General features: G+C 36.7%; 1 long non-coding RNA gene across 1 annotated transcript; it reads right to left on the reverse strand.

Moving 5' to 3' along the window:
* LOC119716829 (uncharacterized) lies at nucleotides 1–26,809 on the reverse strand. Its single transcript, XR_005265535.2, has 3 exons — nucleotides 26,332–26,809; nucleotides 2,100–2,190; nucleotides 1–828 (listed from the first exon to the last, which is right to left on the reverse strand). It is a non-coding gene; the product is annotated as an uncharacterized lncRNA (long non-coding RNA).
* Between the last annotated feature and the right edge of the window lie 406 nt (nucleotides 26,810–27,215).

The following is a 27,215-nucleotide window of genomic DNA, read 5'->3' on the forward strand; positions in this document are numbered from 1 at the left end:
TAATATTTATTTCACTTTATTTTATTCAGATTAATAGATTAAAATAATAAAGAGTAGAAAAATAAGGGAAGTATAGAATCAGTCACACAGCAACACAATTCGAGAAAATGGATGGCATAGAATATAAATATTTTAACTTCACACAACTTCCATATCCTATACCTAGGACAAATATTTGTCCATGTGAATATTCTTCAGGCTTACTAACAATATTTTTTCCAGATGCTGTAAAACAAAGGTTTGATAAACTGTCTAAAACCAAACAGTTTCAGTAATTGTCATGCTTGGTAAGTGATCATTTTCTCCTGATTCTGGTCATGAGAATAGTAACATAACAAATACACAGCTTTGAGAGTTTTGATCTGATGCCAGCAGAAAACTAAGATTCCTATATAGAGTAACTATAGGAAGATTTTAAATACAAAAGTAAACAACCACTTTAGTCACCCTAGATAATAGAGTACATTTTCATTAAGGTCATCACAGAAATGCCACTGTCATGGATAATGATCTGAAAACTCATCTGGAGTGATCAGAGATAAATGTCAGGTAATGAAACAAGAAAACAAAAGATTTAGCTAAAGCTCTGAATATAATATTCAGTAAATCTGAGAACTGTTTGTAAGATCGGCAATTTTGCTAATAATAAATAAATAGTATTAAATTACCAACTCAGTGGACTATCAACTTTGAAAAGGGATCTTATGCATTGAGTGAAATTTCATGTCCAACATTCACAAACCCTTTTTGTCATCTGGCTTCAGAACTCTTGCCTGTGAGCAGTAGTGCAATTACAGCCTGCACCTGACAACCATTACTGAATCAAACCTGAAAGACAGAAAAAGAAAACAGCACAGTGAAACTTACAAGCACAAGTATCCTTGTATTATTTGGCTTATAATTAATTTATCATAGAATCATAGAATCATAGAATATCCTGAGTTGGAAGGGACCCTTAAGGATCATCAAGTCCAACTCTTGACACCGCACAGGTCTACCCAATTTCTCTCCATTTAAATATTTATCTTATAATTAAGATTGTTTAGAAACAAAATCAAGGAGGAGAATGGGGGCGGGGGGTGGGGGGACACACGAAGGGGGAATAATGGGTTATATTTCCAAGAAACGGTTCATTGTTTGGACCAAAATAGTAATAATAAAGGATATTCCAGCTTACTCTATATGCATCTTATTGCTGAAGCATAACTAAACAATGCAATCAGATTCTTCGGCATTCTACCTTTGAGTTAGTTGCTATGTCAACTTTATAACTGATACAGGTTTAAACAGAAGTCTTCAAAACAATCATCTGGAACATAAAAGTGGAACTATACTAATACTAACATTATTTTACACTCCAACACAGTATAGACAATACATTTTAAGTGCATTATTGGACATCATGGGTAGTCCTCATACAGCTGGATATCCACTTGGAAAAATGCAGACAAAGAGAGAACTTCACAGTTCCCACTAATGGAAACATAAAAGCTAACAAATTCCTGAAGGGCCATAGGGAAATAGAATAATGCTTTGACTGCACCAAATTAGAAGCCAGGACACCTCTTGAAATGTCTATGCTGTTGACAGACATCATGAGTGGAAGTAGCACAGGACAAATACGATAAAGACTTGTTACTGAGGAGAGGTCCAGTGTCTAAGAGTCAGGCAACATAAAAGTTACAAGAACAGAAATTCTAAGTGGGGGGTTGTGGTTAAAGATTAAGTTACCCTTAGAGGTTGTGGATTCGCCATTCCTGGAGATTTTCAGAATTTGACTGGACAGGGCTCTGAGCAATTTGATATTACCTTGTTAGCTTCTATGTTGAAAAGGGAGCTCACTGAAAGTCCCTTACATAAGTCCCTTTCAATGATTCTATCCTATTCACATTTCCAACTGGGGTAGGCATCCTGTTCCCAAAACACACTTCATGTGTTAGTCTTCATGGAAGGCAAATTATTTGAAAATAGACTTTCTGGAACTCCTTCTAAAAAGTGTCTATTTCTCTCTGTTGACTATAAAAGTAACTATAGTACTTCCAGACTTTTCATTTTGGATATCTAAAACCAGAAGAAACAAATCTACTTGCTGTACGTACATGGACATGATCTCAGCATTTATTACTGCAAAGCGTCATACTATTTCATCCTATAAGATCAGTACTTGTCAAGAGTTTTTCCTCTTCAACTCTGTCAAAAAAAAAAAATAAGTAAATAAAAAAGGAGGAAAACAGCAGTTGACTTTAATAACCAGCATAATATTATACTGTTTTGAATCCAAAAACATGTCTTTCATTTAATCATCCATAAAGACATTTTTTCTTACCTCATATGTAAGAGTTAGGGAGCTGCTAGGCTGTTAAATAAGTCCTCCCACACCACATTTCATAACAATAACATTAATTTATATATTTTCAAATATAATTTGGTGAAAGAAACAAGTCACATCATTTAGCATGCATCTATGGGTGTTACTTTACACCTTATTGTATGACTACAATTGGTTAGCATCCCCTATAAGTATGAAACAAATGAAAATACAGAATACAGATTTCTGTTTTTCTGTGCAGTAAGACAAATTACATTGTGAACAGATGATATTGCAAGTTCTGCAAGCACAGCACCTGTGATACAACATATCTTGAACATAAAGAGAGAATTTTGCATAATTCCCATGCAATCCATAAACAGGAAATTGTAGAATATTGTCAAAAAAAAAAAAAAAGCTGAGGTGCTAAGTAAAAATGTGTACAGTATGCCAAGGAAATAGAAAGGAAAAGAAAGAATAAAAAAAAAAAGTAAAATAAGAAGCTGTCCTGCTTCTGATAGCCTACTTCAGGCTGATAAACCTGTTTCATTTCCAATGTTAAAACTTTTTATGTCAAGTTGGTGCTTAAAATATATATGTTTTTTTCCTTCAAGTCATGTATTCAATCTATGACTCCCAGCAATTTCAAGGAATACCTTCAGATGCTAACATAAGATCTATTTTTGTAAATATGGAACTCCTATATCCAAAAAATCCCAAACAGTCAAGTGTTTTTGTTTGTTTGTTTGTTTTTCTGTTTATTATTATTATTATTAATTATTTTCATACAAATGTCCCCTAGTAAATCCCTATTGTGTGACAACAGCTAGCCCAGAAGTATTCAAATTCTTATATCTACAGTATTCAATATGATTCCAGAACATTCATAAAGTTAGGGCAAGTCAAGCTAATCAATACCCCAAGATAAGAAAAGAAAAACTGTGGTACCTAAGAAGTTGGGAATGTCTGTCCCTGTGAAGAATAGTAACTGAACAGATATTATGAAATGGAGATTTATTTTACCTGATTGAATTCCAAGTCAATTTGATCCTGTACAACTGTGATGTTTCCAACATTTTCTAGCAAAATAAAGATGCTTATCAGTTAAAATGAATCTACAAGTCCAGAATGGGACTTACATGGTCAGTGGATCACAAAACTGCCAAGACCTGGATGTGAGACTGACTAGAAAATTTCTTCTTAAAAGTATAACAAAAACACCAAGAGGAAACTTTAAAAAAATAAAAATAATAATAATAATTTAAAAAGCATAATTTTTGAGCATAAACAAGACTAATACTTTCTGAAGTGGAAAAAAACAAAAAAAAACATGAATTCCCCCATATCTTTGCAGATGCAATGTTTTTCATTTAATCTTGGTCTCAGTCCAAACTCTTTTTAATGGCTTTTTGAATTGCAATAAAAGTCACCTCTGGTCACTGTGAAAAAATATTTTCTATTACACAAGGCCTGGGTTCTTGTCAGTTTCAACTTTCTCAGCATTTTCTGATCTCTGCTGTACTAGAGGTTAAATCTGCATCTCTTGCTGTCTGTATGCCTGACTCTACACCAAATGTCCTCCTGTAAGGAGGACACTGGGAAGGGGAAACCTCAGCCTTTCTCCAGAGGGCTCTGCCACTGGGAAGCATGCTAACAAGCACAATGCAAGTGGCCAAACACCATGCTGTCACTTCACCATACCCATTTAAGAGAGCACAACATATAAAACAGTAACTGTGAACAAGTCAAGCAGATGTACACTCTGTCATGGACATTCTAGGGAAAAAAAATAAAAATAAAAAATCAGAGCTTTATTACACTACACCTTTCCCCAATGTACTTAAAGAGTATACGTCTGCATGGAGAACTCCTGAAAATCCCTTATCCCTTAGAGTACTACTGTAAAGCTTCTTGTTTCAAAGGGATTTCTATTGTGAAAGCCTGAGGCTTATTCTGCTTCTAACAAGGATTTGCACTGTTACAATGGATAGGAATTTGCCCTGAGACCTCATTTAAAAGAAAAAATATATTTAATGCTATATTTATTTAGTATTTATTTAGGAAAATGAGTAGGTTGATTTGGCACAAAAAAAAAAAAAAAAAAAAAAAAAAAAAAAAAAAACAAGCAATAGGGGAAAGAATGGAGAAAGATACAGCAACAATCATCTAAATCAATTTATTTTTTATTTTTTATTTTTTAATAATAAAATCACAAAGCAAAACTCATATCTTAATTTCTTGCTAAGGAATACAGGATCCTCTGTAACTTCAAATGCCCAAGGTCCCAGAAGAAGTTTTGAGAATCGTACTCCTAACATTTCAAATAAAGCATTCATATGAGCTAAAACCATCAGAACACATGTCCATACTCTCTCAATCAAAATCAGAAAGACAGAATTTCACATGAAATTGTATATAACTAAATCTGATTCAAATATAAAACCCAAGGAAATTGTGCCAGTGGAGATGTGTACACTAAGCACATCCCTTTTAATCATAAACCACATAGACCTGAGATGGATCCATGTGGTTATGGATCCACATGGGAACCTTTGGAAGAGATTACTCTCCAATATAACTTCCTAGTATTTTCAGATCTGGTAACATGCTCAGCCTGTTACTTAGACAAGTATCTTCAGATAAAAATCTTGATAGAGACATTTCCACAAGTAAAATATTATAGAAATAGCACCTTTGTTCCCAAACATGAAAGAAAGACAGAATAGTCTTTTCACTACTACCACCTGTCTGCAACCATCTTATTCCAAGTCTCTTCTGCTGTCCTCTTTATACTTCTGTGCTGTCCCAAAACAAAATTGCACACAGCAGGGATCTGTTTCTGCTTATCACATACCATGGTCGTTCATATAGAAATTAAAAACAGCAAAGTTTTTCCAGTAAGACTCGTATCTTTACCTCAAACTACTCACAGTTTAGAACCATCTTTTGATGATTATAGATCATACTTCACACTTTCCCCATAAAACAAGGCTTTGAGTTGAAAGCTCAAATCTATTCAAGAGTACAATATCTTAGAAAAAAAAAAAAGTTATTAAAAAAAAACAAAACTATTTTCTAAAGTCTGCTTCCATTAAAAAATGCATTAACATTGCAAAAACCTATCACCATTGCTTCCTATATTGCTCTAAAACTGTTTCAGCACTCACGTAAAACTAAACCAGGGAAAACTACGCTACTATATCCTTTCTTTCCTGAAAAATAAATTTGTACTACTGATGTCTTTAAATAGTGTTGTCATGGCTCTGAGTATACCAGCAGGCTTTAATTGCCCTAAGTCCTCACCTAGGACCTCCACACAGTCACAAATTCCCTTTGGCTCAGGTGTGTGGCATGCAAGCTGTCACTTGCTTGTGGTTTGCATCTGAGCTGTACCATATTTGTCCTGGGGTTGATCCTGTGCTGATATAAACCTGCCAGCTTGCTTTCCTAATATGATCTCAGATATGCTTTATAACTGCTTGATGAGTATTATTGGTTGCACACCTTGTTATCCCTAGATCTGCTCCTTTTGTTCAGGCACCCAAGTATAAATTTGGTTACAGATAGGATAGGTGTGCACAGCAGATGGAAAGAATTTTGTAGGTATCTCTAACTTGTTTCAAATGTTCAAATTCTCTGCTATGCTATACATCTCTTACACAGCATTGTTGCAGAGCTGTGATGAGTTGTACTGTGAAGCCTCTTTCATGTTGCTAAACTCCTGCAAGGGCTAGTGGATTAAAAAAAAAGGGGGGGAGGAGAGGGGGAAGGGAATGACTACAGACAACCCTTCTATTTTTGACTACATTGGGCTCACTTTTTATGACTGCTACAAGTTTGGGGGAGATACAGAGTTTGAGAGAGTTCCATCTCTCTAATCATCTCTCTAACCTTCTATGTAATAATTGATTTCCTATACCTCTTCCTAAAGGAGGGTGCTCAAGATCCTGTAACCTTACTTCCTTAGCTCTTACTAGAGCTTTAAGTGCCATTAGGCCTGTAAGTTCTAGGTTGGTTTACTGCAATTTAAAAGACAGATGCTTAATTAGAAGTTATAATACATCTCCTTAAATACATATTTGAAAAATGAAGTATGTGTGTGAAGAGTGAGGCAGTGCAGTGCTGAAACAATTTACAGTTCCATAATCTATAGTTACATTAAGCAAGCCAAATTTAAGAGGTAAACATAGTTGAACGTCTCTAATTCAAACATACCAAAAGAGCATTACTCATCGGAGCTATATTTCATTAAAATCTAGACAAAAAGCATATTTTGAACCACATCTGCTAGATAAAGGCAAATGATAAAAAAAATCAGCAAATAACTGTGTTGTGTCTTTTCCTTCCAGGCTTACTCTGTCCAGTAGCTTGCTTTGGCAATGGGGTATAGTTAGGGAGATAGGGGCAACAAATTGTTCACAGTTCCTTTTGAGACCTAGAAAAAAAAAATGTATTTTCCATTTTTATTAGACTTTAATGTGAATCTGAAGTTGGCTGGTCTCATTCTCTGCTATGTTAGGATACTAGTGTCTATCCACTACTACCTGACAGCACTTTTATCAAAAAAATGCATACCAAATTTTAGACTGAGGCTCTCTTCTAGCCAAAGGAACTTTGCATATGTTTTTAACTTTGCACCTAAGATTATAAAGTCAAAATACAAATGGAAGCTGAGCTGAAAGTTCAGAAAATATTCTGATAAACTTTAACTGTAAATTGAAGAACTGGAAGAAAAAGACCAGACTTGTCTGTGAAAACTGACTGAGGGAAAAATGAGGCTTTCAGATTTCAAAACCACACTTTTAAGAGGCTGTTGGTTTTTATTTGTTTTTTGTTTGTTTATTTGTTTTTAATTGTGCTTAATAACACTGAGCTTACTTTCTTCTCAAAAGCAAGATATTAATACAGTCAAAGATATACATTTTTTCTCTTTTCAAATATATATATATATATATTTCCTTTTAGTGATAAGGAAATGCTGGTCTATGGTGTCACAGTTATGGAACGATTGGCTAGCAACAGACCTAATGGAAGTAACAAGTATTCAGTTAGAACTTGTCAAACAATCTAACAGTCAAGAAAATCAGGTGCTCCTCTACATTGAACACCTTATGTGCCTTTCAGGTCTATATTCACCCCCTAAAAAAAGCAATGAACTAGTATCTAATTTGAGTGCAGTAAGATAGAAAATAACCTTTTGATCATTTCTGTGTTGCCTCTAAATTCTTACAGCTGTCAAGGCAAAGAATATGTTTAAGAAAACAAGCTGGACATCTGGCAGCAACCTATGTGATCACCTTCCAACGTTAACAGCACCTTTATAAGAAGGTTAATTTATTTGGGGATTTTTTGTGATAATAGGTTTTGTTTTGTACTCATTCTTTGCAGCAGTTCATACAAATCTAATTTCCCAGTCTACAGTCTTTTTCTTTTTAAAGTGGTAATGTTCTTATTGTTTAGTAGGTTTCATGTGCTTTTAGAAGCATATTTATCTTGAACTTTTATCTCAAATAATATGTCATTTACTTGCTGATTTATTACATATATCTGCAAAAATGAGTTACTATAAGCAAAATCAAACTGCATTAAACAAAGTAGAAAACACACAAAAGGTAGTTATTAATTTCCTTATTTAACATTGTACAAGTATAAACAAAATCTATGCTGCTTCCCTAATTTACACAAAAGTAACAAATCTGCAAGTTCTGTTAAACTTCATAGAGCTTTTTTGTTTGCTTGTTCTTAGTAGAGAATTATAGTCTACCATATTTGTCTTGGCTAAGAACTCTCCTGACTTACCTGAAAAATTTTGTCTGACATGGAATCACCTTGGTAAATAGGGTGATACAAGGATGTTGTTGTTCACCACTTCTGTTTCACTTTTTGACCTGGTTCATCTTTCATTTGCACCCTATTTAGAAGTGTCTATAAATTTTAAGCAAGTTTGTGTAGGTGCCAGTAAACTTTAATTGTTCTTCCCCTTATTTTAAACTCATTTGACTTTTGCTTTCCATGATTTCATTAGCAGAAAAGGAATAAGCAAATCACATTCTGTAAGAAGTTACTACAGTGTAACAGAGGTAAAATGTAATTGTCCAAAAATATCTTCAGTTTGATAAGGATACAGATATATATACATATATATATTTAAATTAAAGTGCACATCAGTGCAACCATGCTTTGATTAAGCCGGCTGCCAGCCAACTATCCTATTTCCACTTGCTTATCTCACATATTTCCACTTACATTGCAGAAACTGTGGGCAGCTTGGCTCCAAATTAATAAAGTCGATGGAGTCTAGAGACCTGTAGCTCAGAGGCCTATTGAGCTGACCAAACATAAGTGCTCACTGTAGTGAGTTAACAGCACTATCTCAGTCATAAAATGACTCTATCATCTCCAAGAGTACAGCATGTGAGTATGAACACTAAATCATTTGTAAATGTCCGACTCAAGCATCTACTTTGTTTTTATCGTGTCTAGCATAGATCTTGGTCCAGCGTTGTTCAACTTATTCTTCAACGTCCCAGACAACAGAATGGCAAGTTTGCTGATGACACCAAGCTCGGAGGAGTGGCTGATACCTCAGAGGGCTCTGCTGCCATTCAGAGGGACCTCAACAAGCTGGAGAGATGGGCCAAGAGGAACCTCATGAAGTTCAACAAGTGCAAGTGCAGGGTCCTGGACCTGGGGAGGAATAACCCCAAGCACCAGTACAGGTTGGGATCTTCAGAGAGGGACCTGGGAGTCCTGGTGAACAGCAGGCTGACCATGAATCAGCAATGTGCCCTTGTGGTCATGAAGGCCAATGGTATCCTGGGATCCATTCAGAAGAGTGTTGCCAGCAGGTCAAGGGAGGTGATTCCCCCCTCTACTCAGCCTTGGTGAAGCCAAACCTGGAGTACTGTGTCCAGTTCTGGGCTCCCCAGTACAAGAGGGATGTGGAGCTACTGGAGCAAGTCCAGAAGAGGGCTACTCTAGAGGGCTACTCTAAATATTTGGGAGGGGGGGGAGGGGGAGGATGTTGAGAGGATGGAGTTTTGGTCTCTTTTCAGTTGTACCCAGTGACAGGACAGGAGACAATGGGCACAAACTGAAGCACAGGAGGTTCCGTATGAATATGATGGGGCACTTAACTGTGAGGTTGACAGAGCACTGGAGCAGGTTGCCCAGAGAGGTTGTGGGGTCTTCTTCTCTGGAGATAATCAAAACCTGCCTGAATGCCATGCTGGGCAATGTGCTCTAGGCAATTCTGCTTGGCAGGGGGGTTGGACTAGATGATCTTCAGAGGTCCCTTCCAACCTCATGCATTCTGTAATTCTGTAGCATGCCTCAATGACTGGTGTGAAGGACAGTGAGAGAGGAAGGGCTGTATAACAGCAGTCACAGGGGTAAAAAAGGAGTAGTTGTAACTTTTGCTTGATCAGTACCATAGCAGATATTTTCAAATAGGAGCACTGTCTCAGTTAGTTCTGAGAATAAGCACTAGTCTTGTGTTCAACCTGATGTGTGAAATTGTGACCATTCTGCAATATTAGCTTGATTCATTTTCCAAGTGATGATGGTGGAGGCCATGTAAAAGAGCTTGGGATACTGTGATAGGTATGTATCCCTTGGCAGTTATGTATAAGCCATCCAGTCATACAACCCTATCTGATATAATTAGCCAACATACTTCAGTTTGCAGTATGCATTGTCCCTAGTTAGGAAAGGCAGACTGATATTTTTCTAATATTTAATATTAGACATTATATGTGACCCATGAAGAATAATTGTTCTGTTTAGATAGGGTAGACATGTTATGATGTAGGTTAAAAAGTATGTGATATTTTGGAATGTCTGTCCATCATGAAAAAAAAACAGTAGCATGTGTTCTGTAAGCAAAACTGTATCTGCTTAACTATTACCCACCTTTTCCAAAATGTGGCTGCTACTAAAAGAATTCATAGGATTCATTTTCTTCCCAGTTCAATAGACATGGGTTTCACCAAACTGACTTCAGTGCTTTGATTATTTTTCTTCCATTTGTAAAAACAACCTGAGTAGGATTTTTAAGTACTTTCTTTGCAGTTGAAGCTAGTTCTGATGAGATATCTTACTGATTGTAAGAATTCTGACGCATTCCAGCACATGCTAACCAAGTAGTAGATCTTCTGCTTACTCGTATTGCAACCTTCTTAACTAAAGCATATAGTGATCCCAAATAGCACACGGAAAAAGGGCTGCCTTTCTTCATTCTAGATCAGTCCTATATAGTGAATAGCCACAAGCAGATAAACAGGAAGGATATGGGGATATAATGTGGTTGCTGAAACAAGGATGCTTATAAGTCAAAGTGAGGCAAAGGAAAACAGATGTGTCATGTAACAGTTAATCCAAAAGCGGTGTGGCACTGTCTTCATATGTTGACCTTCCGCACAGCTAGCGTGTACCTTGAGCTCAAACATGAAAGTGCAACAGAGAAAGAGTTCATGACAAACATGAAAGTGCAACAGAGAAAGAGTTCATGACAAACTGAGGGTACTGTCTTCTATCTGGAAAGGGAAAGGGAAAGGGAAAGGGAAAGAAGAAGAAGGAAGAAGAAGAAGGAAGAAGAAGAAGGAAGAAGAAGAAGGAAGAAGAAGAAGGAAAAGAAGAAGGAAAAAAGCCTTATCCATCTTTTGTATGGTTGATGGTTATTCAGTTGTTGTCTGGAGTAGTTATAAATTTTAGTAGGTAATAAGCAGAAACAGACCAATCTCCAAACAGAGACATTTTCCTATTCTTCCCTCCAAGACCCTGTTCTAGAATTCAGAAGTTACTTCAGCTAAAATTCCCAATAACCACACAGCATGGTACAAGACCACATAACTGTTAGACTCTGTTTTGTTCGAGATAAACTCAGACAATTTGATTTAAAGCAGTGCACAAATGTCTTTTAACTGCCTAGCCACCTCATAGATGCAGAAGACACAGAAGTGACACCAAGATGCTGGCAGCACTCCCAGGAAATTCAGGACAAGTTGAATAAAGGTACCTACTTGTCTACAATGTCAGGGGAAGACTCAGAAGTCAGGACAGTGATGAAAAACTTATGTGAGAAAATAACAAGGTGCACATAGGTGACACAAGTTATAGAATGACTTGCAAGTGTCTCTGGGTGTAATAATGGGTGCTAAGGAAAAAATGTAAGGATCCACAGCAGCTATAGGAAGATCCTTGAACAGAGAGCTATGACATCCAGAGATGAGTTTAAATAACATGCTCTCACCTGCCTGTTAAAACCTTTCCCCTTGGACTCAGGGAGAAGTGATGACAGGAAAGGCAGAGATAATAGAGGAAATGAATGAGTTTGTCCTGGAACTGTGAGACTTATTTTATCAAAGAAGGGGTAAAGTTGACAGTAATGTCTATGGCCTTTCCATTCAGGCTTAGATGAACTTATGGGTGCAATTCATAACATTTGTGACAGTCTTCTCACTGGTGTCTTGGAGAAAACTATTGTTCTTGACAATGGGGCACAAAGCAATTATTCCTCTATGAATAAAGTGGCTCTTTAAAATATCGAAAAATAGTAGAGCTAACACTTGACCACAACACCTCTGCCAATGTCAGTGAGAAATGACTAGTGGCACTGCTCTTCCATGGAAAATTAATTCATTCTATTTTTAGCTATTATGAGTTTTTTTCACCTAATGATCCTTGATCAGATTTGTCACTGTCTTTTGTCATCAGATTATCCTCTATAACTGCATCATAACCTTGCAAAAAAGGATCAGAATAAATATTTGTTAATTAGAGTGCCAAGAATTTGTCTTGAATTGAGTGATTAGTAGTCTTTATGTAAACTCCTTTGATTATTTCAGATTTACTAGGTATACATTCACCTTCAGTACTTCCTAAGCAAACTGGCAGCAGTGTTCTCTAGTCCAAGCTTTCTGCAGTACCCTGTTGAGCAAGGATTTGAACAATGGGATTTTTGTTTTAGTCCTTTTTCTTTTTTAAGCTTTTTGGGCTGCAGGGCATGGCATTAATGTTATGTAAAGTATTTAAAGAAAATGGGAAGAGATGGATGGATGAATAGCATTGACTTTCTTAATTATAAGACTAATAACATGGGAGGTGATTTAACTAGTCATTGACTTCCAGAGTATCATCTGTATATAATGGACAGATCCTATTCAAAGTAGATTAATTCAAAGCTAATGCAAAAGTATGCATTAGACCTGAACAAATGAAAAACCTCCACATTTTCATTCAGTGATACAGAATATACTCATCAATAAATGATTTTTGAGTATTTCTCAGCTGCCTGTCCTTGAATTCCCAAGTTTGGTTCTGATTCTTGATCATGATAAAGCCTTTCTTGAGCCTCACAAAGAACAACAACAACAAAACCAACAAACTAAACAATAAAACAGTTCTGCATCAGTTGCTGTTGCTGTCACAACAGTCCACAACTGCAATATTTCACAATAAAATAAGAATTAGACAATGCTAGTGGTACCTATGTTGCAACAGAAGTAGGAAATATTTTTGCAAGTGATTACCTGAGATAAATAGTACATCCCAACTCAGCTGAAGAGAAGGGATTTATTAGATTTATTATTTATATTTATTGTTCAAGCCATGATGAGTTGTGACTAAACTTCAGGAATCTCTGTTGTGTAATAGTCGACTAGAAGCAACAACAGAACATGTAATCTCTACAGAAATAGTAGTGACACTACAAAAAGAAGCTGTAGATATCTGGGTTCAATATTACAATAGGATAGGAATGCTGAAAGTGAAAATAAAGGTTTTTTTCTTCACAAATTTTCTTCTCTTTTACTGATATAAATCCATTATGGCTGGCCATCATGAGAACTATTGTTCAGTACACAGTACAGAGTATCTGAAGGTCAGAAAGAAAGAAATGGATGGTGAGGCTTGATGAGGTGGCAGGTACATTTGCCATTAAAAGGCTTCAATCAGGAAACTAATTGTGGTTCAATGAACCTATGTGGGGAAACCTTTCCCTAGTACTTGTTATCAGAGGGACAGCATCTGCTGCACACTGATGTTAATGAGACTTCCATCACGCATGAATATGAAATTAATACTGAGTTATTTGTAGTATAACTGACAATTTGTGATAGTAACAGCTACAATTTCCTTTCTTTTTCATTATGCTCTTTAGTAGCTAGCCTAGCATCTCCAGCTAAGTTTTCCTTACACAGCCCAACATCATTTCTGTAAATTCAGAAACAGGACAGTTATTCTTTTCTTCGGATGTAACCACTTTTCCCCAAAGTTTAAAATACAGTCAGAAAAGGCGTTGGAAAACTTAGTGAATAAAGCATTTGAATGAGTTCCTGAATCAAGGTCTGTAAAGCTGATACCATCATCAGTAAGAAAATTGTCATCAAGTTACTGTTCATCAACAACTAATTACAGTAAGCAAAATTCTGCTTTATGTCAGAGTCCATCTTGAAGAAAGCACTTTGTGAATACTCTATGGCTTTTCAGAAGTAAATAAAATCACAGTTTTCAAATATTTCTTAACAAATTGTTACAGTGACTGCTGTGAATAACATGAATCTAGAAAATTTTATGTATTTGAGTCCATCTCATGCTCACCTGAGGTAAGGAATATCTAGCAGACAGGTTAACATTTTCCATCAGTGCAAATTCAGACTGTATAATGAGTTTTCCAGGTGGTAACTACCCTTACTAATTATGGTGATAAATAGCCTCTCCCCTGTACTTCAGTTGTACTGTTCCAGTTAAGCCAGGCCAGATATGTTTAGATGTACCACAGACTCACTGTCAAATTTCCACTATTCAAGAATTTTCATGTGAAAATGAGAATTTTCATGTAAAAACACATGTTTGAGGAACTGGGGCACTTGAGCCATCCATATTTTGATACTGTTCTGTTTGATAGCACCCATAGTTACACACACTACAAGCATCACAGAATATAAAAGGAAGAAAACTTATTATCTACATATTTGATGATCCTTACAGAGGAATGTGAGACACCTCAAAGATACCTTCCAAACACCATTTGATTGCACTGAGTTACTTCAAGGATGCAATAAACTTTTACATGAGATGAAGTGCTAATTTTTGCAAAGTGTGTAACATTGCTCTGGGATGTTTTTAAGCTCTTTATGGAGCAAGTTTTCAAGCAAAAAGCTCTACAGCATGCCAAGGGAATTCTGATCTGATGGCAGAAACCTGGAGCAAAGGGAAGAACTGTGCAGACAAACACATAAACAAACACTGAATTGCTCAGCAACTGGACATCTTCTGTAACTGTGATTTCATACTGAGGGTTGCTCAGATGAGTTCTCTCATACCAATATAGGGAAAAATAAAGAAAGGTTGGATATACTTCATAAATACAATTTTGAGAATGTGGAACAGCTTCTGGGCTGTTGTGCATGAGCCAAATCCCAGATGAAAATTTCTTATTGAGAGCCCAGCATCCAAGCCTTCCACAGAAATCACTTTCATTTCTGCATCTTCACTGAATGCTGAGACTTCCTGCCCATCTGCCAACAGCCTCCACAGGAAAAGCAGAGAACTTAATGTTATTTTTTGCCATAGTACCTTATTTTTAAATTACCATTTTTTCATGTCAGAGGGTTTTTGCTGAAGTAAGGACAATTATTTTCCTTTCAAGAAGAGACAAAATCTTGTAAATTCAAAAAAAAAAAAAAAAAAAAAAAAAAAAAAAGATGTCACAGGTTTACATATATGGGAGAAGTAATTCCTGGCATTGAATATTCAATGATATTGTCCTGAGAGTAGCCTGGAATGATGTATAGCATATAGAAACTCTGATTTCTCATTTATGATAGGGTTAACAAAAAGAAAGATCATCAGGCAAGCCAGTCAGTGTACAAGTTCAAGATCAACAGGCAAGCCAGTCAGTGTACAAGTTCAAATTTTTGTGAACTGCAAAAAGCCAAGAACTGGTTCCATTTCCAAGACCTACCTGAGAGATCTACTTTCACTGACAGCTTAAGCTACTTAGTTGTATTCATTGAGTCTTAGTTACACTCTGTGATCTACATATAGAATGCTACTATAGCTAGTCAATTTAGGTAGTACTCAATATTTGACATTTTCAAAAGTACACTACAAACAGTACAGGCTATGGTGAAGCATTTCCATCACAACTAAAAGCTAACATGGGGATACAACAGAAAAAATGTGCCTCAGGCAGTAACAACCCCCTCCCATGGAGGTTGGTTCAAGAGAAAAATAGGATATGGAGGTTCCAAGAGAAAAATAGAGTATGGAGGCTCCATACATTGGTACATTTTTCAAACTTCATTAGTTCCTGTGGTTTTAATGAGAATCATTGCATACTTGTGCAAGCAACCCATGCATGCCACTTATTACATCTTTTGGTGTTCCTTAAAATATGGTCCATGTCATTGAGCTCTTCCACTTTCCCTTGCATTTTGTTAGTACTTCTAATTTTTGTTATATATAACATAGATGTGAGCTGTCTCTACTCTTGTGAGAGACAGTAAAAAAATGATTTATCTATGGAGACATCCCTGTTTTCCTCTGAAGATCTCTTTGCTACCTGGACATTCTTCAGAGAGACATTCTTTTAATTCTGATTTATTTTGAGTACAAAAGTATCTCACAGAATTAGGACTTTAAAAGAGACAAATCAGTCTCTTTTCACAGAATCACAGAATCACAGAATTTCTAGGTTGAAAGAGACCTCAAGATCATCGAGTCCAACCTCTGACCTAACACTAACAGTCCCCACTAAACCATATCCCTAAGCTCTACATCTAAACGTCTTTTAAAGACTTCCAGGGATGGTGACTCCATCACTTCCCTGGGCAGCCTGTTTTGGTCATAGAGGGGTTAGGATCATACTCAGTTCTCATGCTGCCTGTCAGAATCAACCTGTTTTTTCACTTCTCACTTCCCTGTCCCAGAGGCCTGCTTTTCTTAACTTGCAGTTCCTTCTCTTTTTTAATTTTTTGAACTCAAAAGTAAATTTCTTGTCCCTAAATAATAGAAATAGCCATTTCTGTCTCCCTGCCCCAAACTTCATCTTCCCTTTCTTAGGAGATTTCTTTCTCTTATTGCTCTTCTAGTTTAGACCCAGAAGTCCTCACCTTTAAGCCTCTGTTGGAAGTGTGATAATTCCAGACTTTGGAATACTTCCATTCCTGCAATTCATATACCTGGCAATAGTTACTATTCAAAGAAAAATTGTATCAGATCAATAGAAAATATCTTTCAGTCATAGAATTCCTAAATCAACCACAACCACGTTTTTTTTGAAATTAAGGGCATAATTTAAGAAGCTAGCCAAATTAAACAAAGTTAGGTAAAATTATAACATAACCCTTGGTTTTCTTGTCAAATAAACTACTTAAATAAATAAATAAATTGTAGTTCTAGTTTGAATTTGTCCACTAAATACATTTACATTTTTTTTTTATTATTATTTATTTATTTTATCTCTCACTAAAAAGGCAATTGGGGGACACTTTTGGTCCAAAATTTTAGGCCATTGCAGACTAATTTAGGAATTAGGTTTAAGTGAAAAATTACAGTACATGAAAGATCTTATTTTCATCTGCTTCAAACTATAGAAAAACAGAACTGTTAGCCATATTTAATCTTAACACATTATTTTCAATGCATTCATTTCACAGATGTTACTGAAACAAATCATTTCATCTTTGAATAATTTTTTGGGTTTTGTTCCCCCTGCCCTGTAGGTAAGAAAACAGATTGGGCAGAAAACAGAATGATTTGCTCAGCCATATAAACTGTTAGTGATAGAGCCAGGAATAAAATACAGGTCTCCTGGATGTTATGCTAATAAACTTGTGATTGAAGCATGCTATTTTTCTGTTCACCTTTCCTTAGTGGGAATGCTGTTCCGTATAATGACCACTAGAGCCAATACAGACAGAGGTATGATGTTTGTTAATCTAAAGACTCAAGAGATTAAGAAAATATGGTAGCAGGTAATTGATAGAGCATGGACAATCACACCACAAATACAGATCCAGGCTAATATGCTTATAGAAGCCATTTTTACGTGAATCTGGTCCAGTACATAACCTTCCACAAAAAGGAGTATGTCCAAACTTCAACTGGAAGAATCTGGAGAATGTTTCCCTTGAGAAGGTATTCCTTCAGATCTCCCATGTTATCTAGAATATGTTTTACTTACTGTAAACAGGGAAGACCAATGTAGTGAAAGCTGAGAACTGTGATGTAATTTAAAAATGCACTAATCAGGATACAAATAATGTTTGGTTTCATTGAAACCAAATATATGCATACTGCAATAGTATATGCATACTAAATTAGTAACCACCAACACATAAATATTTTGTAAGCTTGTGATAACATAAGGACAATGTGATAACTAAAGGGTGAAAAATTGGAGACACCCAAATGATAAAAAGGTGCCAAATGAAAAACAAACAAACAAAGCACACAAGATAAAAACAAGCTACTGCATATGGCCAAGACATCCTGCCTAATATACATGAAGGATGACTGGCAAAATCAAAGACAATAAAGACAATATAAGCACTACAAGGAGCAGATGAGATTTCTTTTCTACCTGTGGGGATAGGGTGTATCAGATATCTTTGTCAAAAGAGCTCACACAAAATGTCTTGAAACTATGTTTTAATTGGAGCCCCAGCTATGTAACTGAGTCCTTCATTAAGATATGTCTTCAGATTTGTCCTCTGAGCTTCTGTTTTGTAAATCCTTCTGATCTTTAAGGCAAGTCTTACCAGCCAGTCACTCCAAGAGTGCATGCCACAGCATCAGATTAACTGCTAAATCAGTCTCATGGATACTGCTCGGCTGCCTGTATAGCTGAATCTCACAATCTATTTCTCTTTAACACAGCTAAAAGTTGTGATAAATTGGCTTGCATATATATGCTCTGTCATGTAAGATCTCTGGAAGTCTCCAAGTGATGGATAAGAGAGAGATTCACAACAGGTTTATTAGTTGGAAACATCACCCTTGTTAGCAATAGATATGCTTATTTCACTAAGCTGTTCCTTGACGTAAAAGATTGTCTGCAAATCTCTGCAATGGACTTGTCTCTCGCTCTGGTGTTTTTATGATCCTGTGGTCTGAGACACTAGTGTTTGAAGACATTTTCCTGCTGAAAATTAATTCTCTTATAACATTAGTAGTGACTGGTAGAGAGTACTAGGCCAAACATAAGGCACTTTTGTTCCATGAATTTTAGGTTTCCTTCCCCTTTATATATGGTAAACAGTTAAAAATCATTGTAGATGTGAACCATTTTGAAAGTTAGCTGAAGCCAATCAAAGTATTCTTTTTTGACTCCTATAGGCTTAGTCTCAGTCTTTATGAAGAAATAAAACCCTGCCATCCTAAAAAGGAGGAAGAAAATAATTTGGACCACGAAAAATGGATTAGCTTCTTGACTTTGTATCTGGTGGAAATGTATATTTTCTTTATTTACAACAAGTTCCATTGTTTCTTGTATCCTTTGTTTATTCTCCACACAGACAAAACACATACTCTTTACCTGAGATTAGCAAGTGGCAAAACTGTATTTTCTTTCAAAACATTAGCTATGGTCCTGTTTTTATGAATATATACTAATGCAAGTGCTAATTATTTGTTTTATGCACAGTATCTGTGAAGACACTGTTCATTTAATAATGCCTGTCAGTTATGTTTTAATATGTATAAGAAAAATCTGAAATTAACACATCATTGTAACAGAAAAAACATCTATTTGTCTTCAGTTCATTGATCATCTTTAAATCTGAACTACTAATTTGATCAACAAAACTTCTTTTTCCTAATCTAACCCTCAACTCACTGTTCAATTTCTCTTTATATACATGTCTGGTCCAGACATCAGAGGAGTCTCAGTGAGCTCAATGTCTTGATTTACAAAGGAGGCAAAAGGTATCCACTGAGTAGCCAGAACAATTTACAGAAGTGGCTTAATAAACTGTATATTAAATTCCTACTGAAAACCAGCTAACTTTCTGGACAGACAATGTTTGTCACATGAAATCTGGAGAAAAAGTACTGAAATCCATTCATTCAGGAAGGAGATAACTTGGTGCCTTTTTTTGCCGTTATTACAAGAGCTTATTCTATCTGTCCATATCCCCAGTGATATGCACGCTAGATGTATTTGCACACATTGATGGAAGCAGGTTATGGCTTCATGTTCTTGTTTTATTAAATTTTTATGAGGGAATGATATTATGTATTGGATGCAGTGTTTCTGAGTATATTAAGTGGAAAACATAATGTATTTTCCTTGGAGAATAGGATTTATGTGCTGCAAATGTCTGATATGAAGTAATTTTTCTGTGAGGGATTACTGTCAATACTGTTTCTGAATCAAAACCTATTCAGCAATCATAAGCAGCTGGAAACTGAACATCTGGGGCAAGAGTCAGCAGAAAATTTTGCTACCTCTAGATGCTGTCTTTGTATGGGACCAGTTTATCGAGGTTAAAATACAGGCCAGCTGTGAAAAACCAAAGTGAGAAATAAACCTCCCAAAATGGAGCAAGGACAGCAAAGTTGCCACAAATAAAGCACAGAATCTGATCCTCAAGAACTATTACCTTTCCTTAAATAATATGCATGCATAGACAAAGTAATTTTGCACATACATGTACCCTCTATGGCATACACCAGAACACTACTGATAAGAGGAAATGAGACAGAAAATGAAAATAAATCTTCAGTAATAGTCTATGGCTGTGGGTTTGGGTCTCTAATGTAGACTCAAACCTGGAATTTTAGAAAACTGCAATTCAGGTAACTGATATCCTTGAGGATAGCAAGTTTCACTTGCTAAATGGGTGTAAGTGGGATTGGTCAGGAGAAGGTATTTTACCATAAATTCAAAGTCATTTTTCCCCTAATTGCTAATTCCATGTTCTCTCCAGGCTGTACAAAGACATGTCTCCTTTCTTTCCCCAGAAATGTACAACAAAGTAATTTCAAGCTTTTCTGTTAAATTTGATGTGCTTTCAATTAGATCTTCTAAAAGTGTATGGAAGAGCTCTTAGCTAGCAATAAACTATTTTACCATTAATATATGAATGTTACAAAAGGGTGCAATTTTAATGACTGCTGAACACTGGGCAGGGAAATGAGGTTTCTCCAGGTTCACTCTTAATTTCTGCTATCTGACTTGATTCTGACTTGATTCACTGTGATTCTAAAGACAACACAAAGGGAAAAAAAATACATTTCCTTTGTTAAGAAAGGAATCATACTTGAGGAGTTTTAAATCACAGCTAGGGATTTCCTTCAAATCCTGCTTAGGAAACAGAATGGTAAAAGAGGAAAATTATAAGACAGAACTGGGGTGCAGGAAAAATCAGAAATGATCTAATTTTACTATTAATAATTTGACAGCTAACTATCTGGTCTAACTTTAAGGTCTCTTAGCTCAATGAAAGGCTTCCAAAGCTTTTTTCATCCTGAGATTGTCAGGATAGGGGGATAACTAATGCTCTGGAAACTTACAGTAGATGGAGGCCAACAGGCCACTTTAGAAAAGGCTCCTATGTTTAATATAGCTCCAGCCAGGTAAGATGAATCTCATGTTGAGTTTAAGAATTGTGGAACACTCAGAAAATCTGTTGGAGTAGAGAAGGGCTTGGAGTAAATAAGAAAACAAAACTGATTATTTGAGAAAGGTAGTCTTGGATTTTCATATTCTAGTCATGCAAGAAGAAGGGAAGTCAGTGAGTTAAATGGTGTGAGAGTGGGAAGACTAAACATTCTCTCCCCCCTCAAAAGAAGTTGACAGTGGGAAGAGGGAGTCGTTTGAGACAAGCTCAAGGCAAAAAGCACCTAGGACTCGATGAACAGAAAGAAAGAGTAGACATTAGTAAAGAAATACTATACGAAAGATGAGCAATTTAAAATAAGGTAAGGAAGAGAGTCAGAAGAAGCAATGAAGCCAATTGAGAGAAGTGACTGGAAAATAGATCATGAAAACATGTGAAGGAAAAAGCAATATACTATATTTAGAGCAAGTGTTTGGATCCCTGGGTAAAGAATCTGAAGGAAAGGAGAAACTAAGACTTTTTAGTAAGTGGCCAAAAGAATAGAAAACAGTTTGTTACTCAGATATAAAGAGGGAGTATAACATGAGTAGTTGCTCATGAGAAAGAGACAATGTTGTGTCAAGAACTAGCCTCAAGTGAGGCTTGAGTAAGGATGCAGCATTCTTTGCAGGACACTGCTTTAAGGCTCCAGGCACTTGGGTCTACACAGTGGAGGAAAAGCTTTAACTCCTACTCACCATACATAAGGGCATTAGGATTTCTCCACACAATGTAATTTTTCTTTTCTGTTTACTTAAGGGAAAGAAGCTTTAGGGAAATTATAGAAACAAAAGTTGAGACTGTGTTAATTTTAACATTCCTTAGCTTCCATGTGCTCAGTTTTGTAAAATTATTTCAGGAAATTAATGGAATTGTTCTTCAATATAATTATTTATTTGTAACAGGTTTGTGTAAGAGTTCATAAATTCTAATGTTAGTAAACAAAGTTTATGTTTCCTGGTCTGGGAAAAACAGACTTTTGATTTAACAGTTATATGTTGCAATTTTTTGTTTTGTCTTCATGTTCCTTAAGTCTCTTTTCTTTAAATCTACTGCAACAGCAAATGGTTCTGTCATTAAGCTCTTCATAGAAATTTATTATGATTTAATTGAAATGGAAAAGAGGCAATGTTTTGAGATTTTAAAGAATTTCTTAATGCAGTCACTAATCTCTGCTTTATTTGAAAACTTCTCTTCATTATTAATGCAGCTTTCCCTGCCTGAAATAATTTCTGTTATTGCCATCTCCATATTTGCAGCCATAGAATGGGTTTGCTGGCCTGTCATATTTAATCTCTAAAAAGCAGCAAAGTTATCAAACTCTGTCAAAAATGTATGTGCATTAACATCTGATTTAGCTCAAGAAGGGAAGGAACGGAGTGCAAAGTGTGTGGCTGAATAGACTAATGAAATTTTAACTGACTTCAGTTCTATTTATTGGATTCGTATTCCTCACAAAGTTTCATTTTTTTGTTGTATCAAAAATTGTCAATGTTTAACAAAATTCTGACTGTCTTCCATACTACCTAGAGCAATTCAACTAAATAGCTGATAGCCTCAGCAATTTTGCCATACTCCAAGGAAAGAAACATGTCACATAATACGCGATGAGAGAAAAATATAAAATAAAATTGTAAAGACTACTAATACTGGAATTGTATGACCTGGGAAGAATCTAGGAAAATCACAGTGAATGAAAGACATTAGGTTAATGGGGTTAATCTATTTTTGTTAGTACTACTCAGTTTCATTTGTAGTTCAATCACAAACAAGTTTTTCTGCCATGCCCCACAATCAATCCCACAATATTGCAGGATTGGAAGATTCTGCTTTAACTAAGTTACAATTTAAGATGATAAGAAGCAGATAAAAAAGTAAATACAAATGAGAAACCCAAGGAAAAAAGATAATTCATTTCAAATAATGAACACAGTGCTCAGAATAACAAGTTGCAATTTAAAAAGTCTGTATTAAACCATGTAACAAACTACATTCCCATACCAAGGAATGAAGAAAAACATTCCTGTACCAAGAAGTTACAAAGCTCTGAGTTCAGTGCTTTTAATCAGATAGTAGCTAAATATTTTATCTCTTTTGTCATCAACATCAATGCCCAATCATTAAGAACTCTTCTATGTATAAATTTTGTCAAAATATGAGCGTAAATATTTACCATAAATATTTAAATATTAAGGTACTTGAAAGTATCCAGAAGAGGGAAAGAGGGCTGGTAAGAGGGCTGGAGGGCATGTCCTATGAGGAGAGGCTGAGGACACCTGGGTTGCCTGGTCTGGAGAAGAGGAGGCTGAGGGGTGACTTCATTGCTGCCTACAGCTCCCTGAGGAGGGGAAGTGAAGAAGGAGGCGCCAGTCTCTGATCCCTGCTCACTAATGGCAGGATGCACAGGGATGGAGCTGTGCCAGGGGAGGGTCGGGCTGGGCATCCTTGCTGGATTGCCTTGCTGGGAGAGTGCAGACACTGGGACAGGCTTCCTGGAGAGGTGGCTGATGCCTCCTGCCTGGCAGTGCTCAACAGGTCTTTGGAAAATGCCCTCATTAATATGTTTTAACTTTCAGCTACTCCTGAAGAGGTCAGGCAGTTGGACTTGATGATTTCTGAAGGTCCCTTCCAACTGAACTATTCTATTTTATTCTAGTTTCAGAAGAATCAGGGTTCCACCCTTCCTGTCTGGAAATGAAGAAGTTCAGAGAGATGCAGTATTTTGGCATGATTTATATATTCAGTACAGGCCTATGTCTGGGAAAGACTTTTCCAAAACAACTTTGGACATTCTCCAAAACCAGCTCCAGCAGAGATCAAGGTCTGACAGAGCCCTAAGCTTGTGGCTTGGAGACAATTAGAAAAGCACAGGGTCCAGGGACAAATAGCTGAGGGGCAAGCTCATGGTCAGCACCCTTTATTGCTCCCACCAGGCCAGCTGCCTCAGTTCTTGGGCAGACAGCCCCATTCCTAAACAACACCAAAATTTGACAGAGACTCTTTCTTGGCTAAGGACAAATTTTGACAGGGATGCAACAATTTGGAAGGAAAAAAAAAATCTTTCAGCATTGCCAGTCTTTCAGACAGTGATTTATCTCAGGACATCAGCAGCCTACATTCTACAAAGCAGCAGGGGAATCAGAGTCCTTTCTGTGAAGACTTTTACATGACCACAGACTGCTGAGAATAGCATGCTCTTCTTTACGGGTGCACTGAGACAGGCTTTTTCTTTGCTTGTAAGGTTTGTGGGAAAGGACTGTAAAGCAGTATTTTTCTTTACGTTAATAAAACTTCAGGGCCCCTGCTAGAAGATGAGTCCCTGCCACATGATGATTTCCATCCTGTATCCTGGGTTCCATATTCTTCTCTTCCCCCATCCCAAACAAGATGAGGGAAGCTCACAGTTCTGGATGCTAGGAAATGCTGGTGGTTTGGGACAGACTTATGTGTTCACTGCATGACAAAAATACCTGGATACAGTTATTTTCTAGCAAAATGATTAAAGACAATAAATTTCTTTGTTCTGCTTTATGAAGCAGAGACTGAGCAAGTGGGATAGGGTTCTCATTGCCCTTCCTCAGATGGGCAACAAAGTACAGACACTGCTGATACGACATGGAAGTCAATCTGTTCCTGAGGAGAATGACCTCAAGTCATGGAATTTAGCTTAATTCATTGCTAATGAACACAAACATCTGATCACAAGTTTGGGTACTGGGAAAAAAGGATAACAAATATTTTAACAAAAACTAACGTGGACATCTATCCTTACAACATCCAGACTTCTTTAGTTTTCTTGAAATTACAGTCAATCCACTAAAGTTCCTTCAGTTAGACTTGGTGACACTGGACGTAAAGGACAAGTATGACCTTTTGTTTGAGCAGCTCTTTGCCAGTTGTTGTTTTTTGTTTTGTTTTGTTTTTCCCTGTCACACTGCTCCTTAGTGTCCATGTCCCAGTGTGAGACACCCATATCCACTGTTCCTCAAAATATCCCTTCCTTCTCCCTGTGGACCACACTGTCCCTGCCCCAGCATGGACCACCCGCAGCTACATTAGGAATGTTCCTGCACTGTTCCTTTAGGATATCCCTGCCTGGCTCCTCCACAGACAGCAGTTCCTCAGGGGTGTCCCTGTCCCCTCCATCATGGATGGCCCTCTATTAATGTGACCTTTCCTGAACAGTTTTTTCTTAAAAAACTGAAGTTCCTGAACTGTTTTTCTTAAAAAGGTTTGAGCCAAGCATTGCATGTTTTTTTGTTTTGGTTTGTTTTTGGTTTTTGGTTTTGTTTGTTTGTTTTTGTTTTTCACCTGCTGCTGTTTACTCCAGTTTCTGAGCAGGCTACAACTGGTTGTGATTGGTACATGACTGTTTGTGGCTTCCTACCACACAGAGCACCACTGCAGCTCCCACAGCATTAACCTTGTCACTTATGTTCATGACAAGGTGAATGACATGACAAGTGAGGTGCATGTCTGTATCTGGTGACAGCAAAGGTACCCTGGTTGGCTAGGTCCCTTCATTATGATCACCAGAAAGATTAATCAGACATACAGGAATTAAAAATAAATAAATAAATTATAATAATAACAATCATGGAATGTGTTCACAGCATACTTAAACTCAAATTTTCCAAGCCCAGAATTTGTCCCATCCACTAGATCATATTTTCTCTCACATTATACATCTGGTCCCTGCAGAGAAGCCTAAGCAAACATTTTCATACTGTTTGATTTTGCCCCTCATATTTATTAATAAAAACAAATTTAATCTGAGATGTTGGCATTTTAATACCATGTATTTTCAATGTTTTCTGCTCTTAAGTTGTGATGCAATGGTGTTTATGTTATGAATATTAGCCCCCATAACTATTATTTTATAATAGTTATATGCTTTAATAGTCCAGACAACAGAAGCAAGAAAAGCTATCTGCATGTTATAAATTGAACAGATTAGCTGTAATATTTTGTTATACTTAGTATTGCATAAAATAGATGTGCTTTATAGATTTCAACACAAATTGCTACCTCATTCATGCAAGGAATATTTTCTCATGCAAGAAAATATTCTCTGTTTACTGGACAATCAGTCATCAGCCTAGCACATATTTTGTTTTTAAATTGTTATATTTGGTGTGTGTAACAAATCCTTGTGTTGTAGATATCTCTGATTACAGGCATCACAAGTCTTCTTGTGGGTGTTAACCTTGACTGCAGGCCACACACCCAGATTCCTTCCCTCAGCAGTATAGGAGAGTAAACAGATTCGGAATAAAGGTATTGAGACCATTTACCAATTACTGTAATAATTACTGTAATGGGCAAGACTTTCCTCAACTTGAGGAAAGTGAATTCAATTTACTGACAATTAAAATAGATTTGAGTAGTGAGAAACAGAAATAAAAACAACTTTCCTACCCTTTTTCCTATGCTCAGCTTCACTCCAGACTCTTCCCACCTCCAGATAGCCAAGGGAGAATGATCAGTCCACAACACCTCTCTGCTGCTCCTTTCCTCTCATACTTTTCTGTTGCTCCAGTGTGGGTTCTCCCCAGGTCGCAGTCTTTCAGAAGAAAATCTGCTCTAATATGGATTCTTTGCAGACTATAGCTCTTTCAGGAAATTGCCATCTGCTCTGGTATGGGGTCCTCCATAGGCTGCAAAAATTCTGCTCAACCACAACACACTTTTTCCTCCTTCTCTGACTTTGCTGCTCACTCTGTTACTTTTCACTCTTTTCTTTCCCCCTATATCTGTTGGTATTTCCTGCCCTTTCTTAAATGCATTTTCCTACCAGCTTCGCTCCTGGGATTTGGCTGTGGTAGAACCATCTGTAACTGGTTTACACCATTTAAAACCAGTTGTGTTGGGTACAGGGCAGGGGCCAGACACGGCCTCTTCTTATAGAAGCTTCTTGGTTGCTAAAACCTTTCCAGGGCCACTCTAAATATATACCCAGCTCTCTAAAGACCTAATGTTTATGCAGCTTGTTACACCTACCTCAGCATGGCAATCTCAGAAGGAAAGTGACCAAATGCTTGTTTCTACTATCTCCATACCATTATCACTACTACCAGGGCAAATTGCAGGCCTCGCGGCTTGGTGGCTGCTGGTTCTCCTTACTCCCTGATAAAGGACCATGCAACAGCTATGACCTAGCCCACTGTCATATTTATTAATTAGTTAATTAATTAAAAAAGCATAATAGACTTGCAGCTCTAGAGAAGCTATTTTGAAGCTACCTACTACATCCTCCATCTCCTGTTCCCTGCCTAGTAAGTGAAGATTTTTATTTTTACATA

The sequence above is a fragment of the Anas platyrhynchos genome, chromosome 4 (assembly GCF_047663525.1).
Source record: "Anas platyrhynchos isolate ZD024472 breed Pekin duck chromosome 4, IASCAAS_PekinDuck_T2T, whole genome shotgun sequence".
NCBI lineage: Eukaryota > Metazoa > Chordata > Aves > Anseriformes > Anatidae > Anas > Anas platyrhynchos.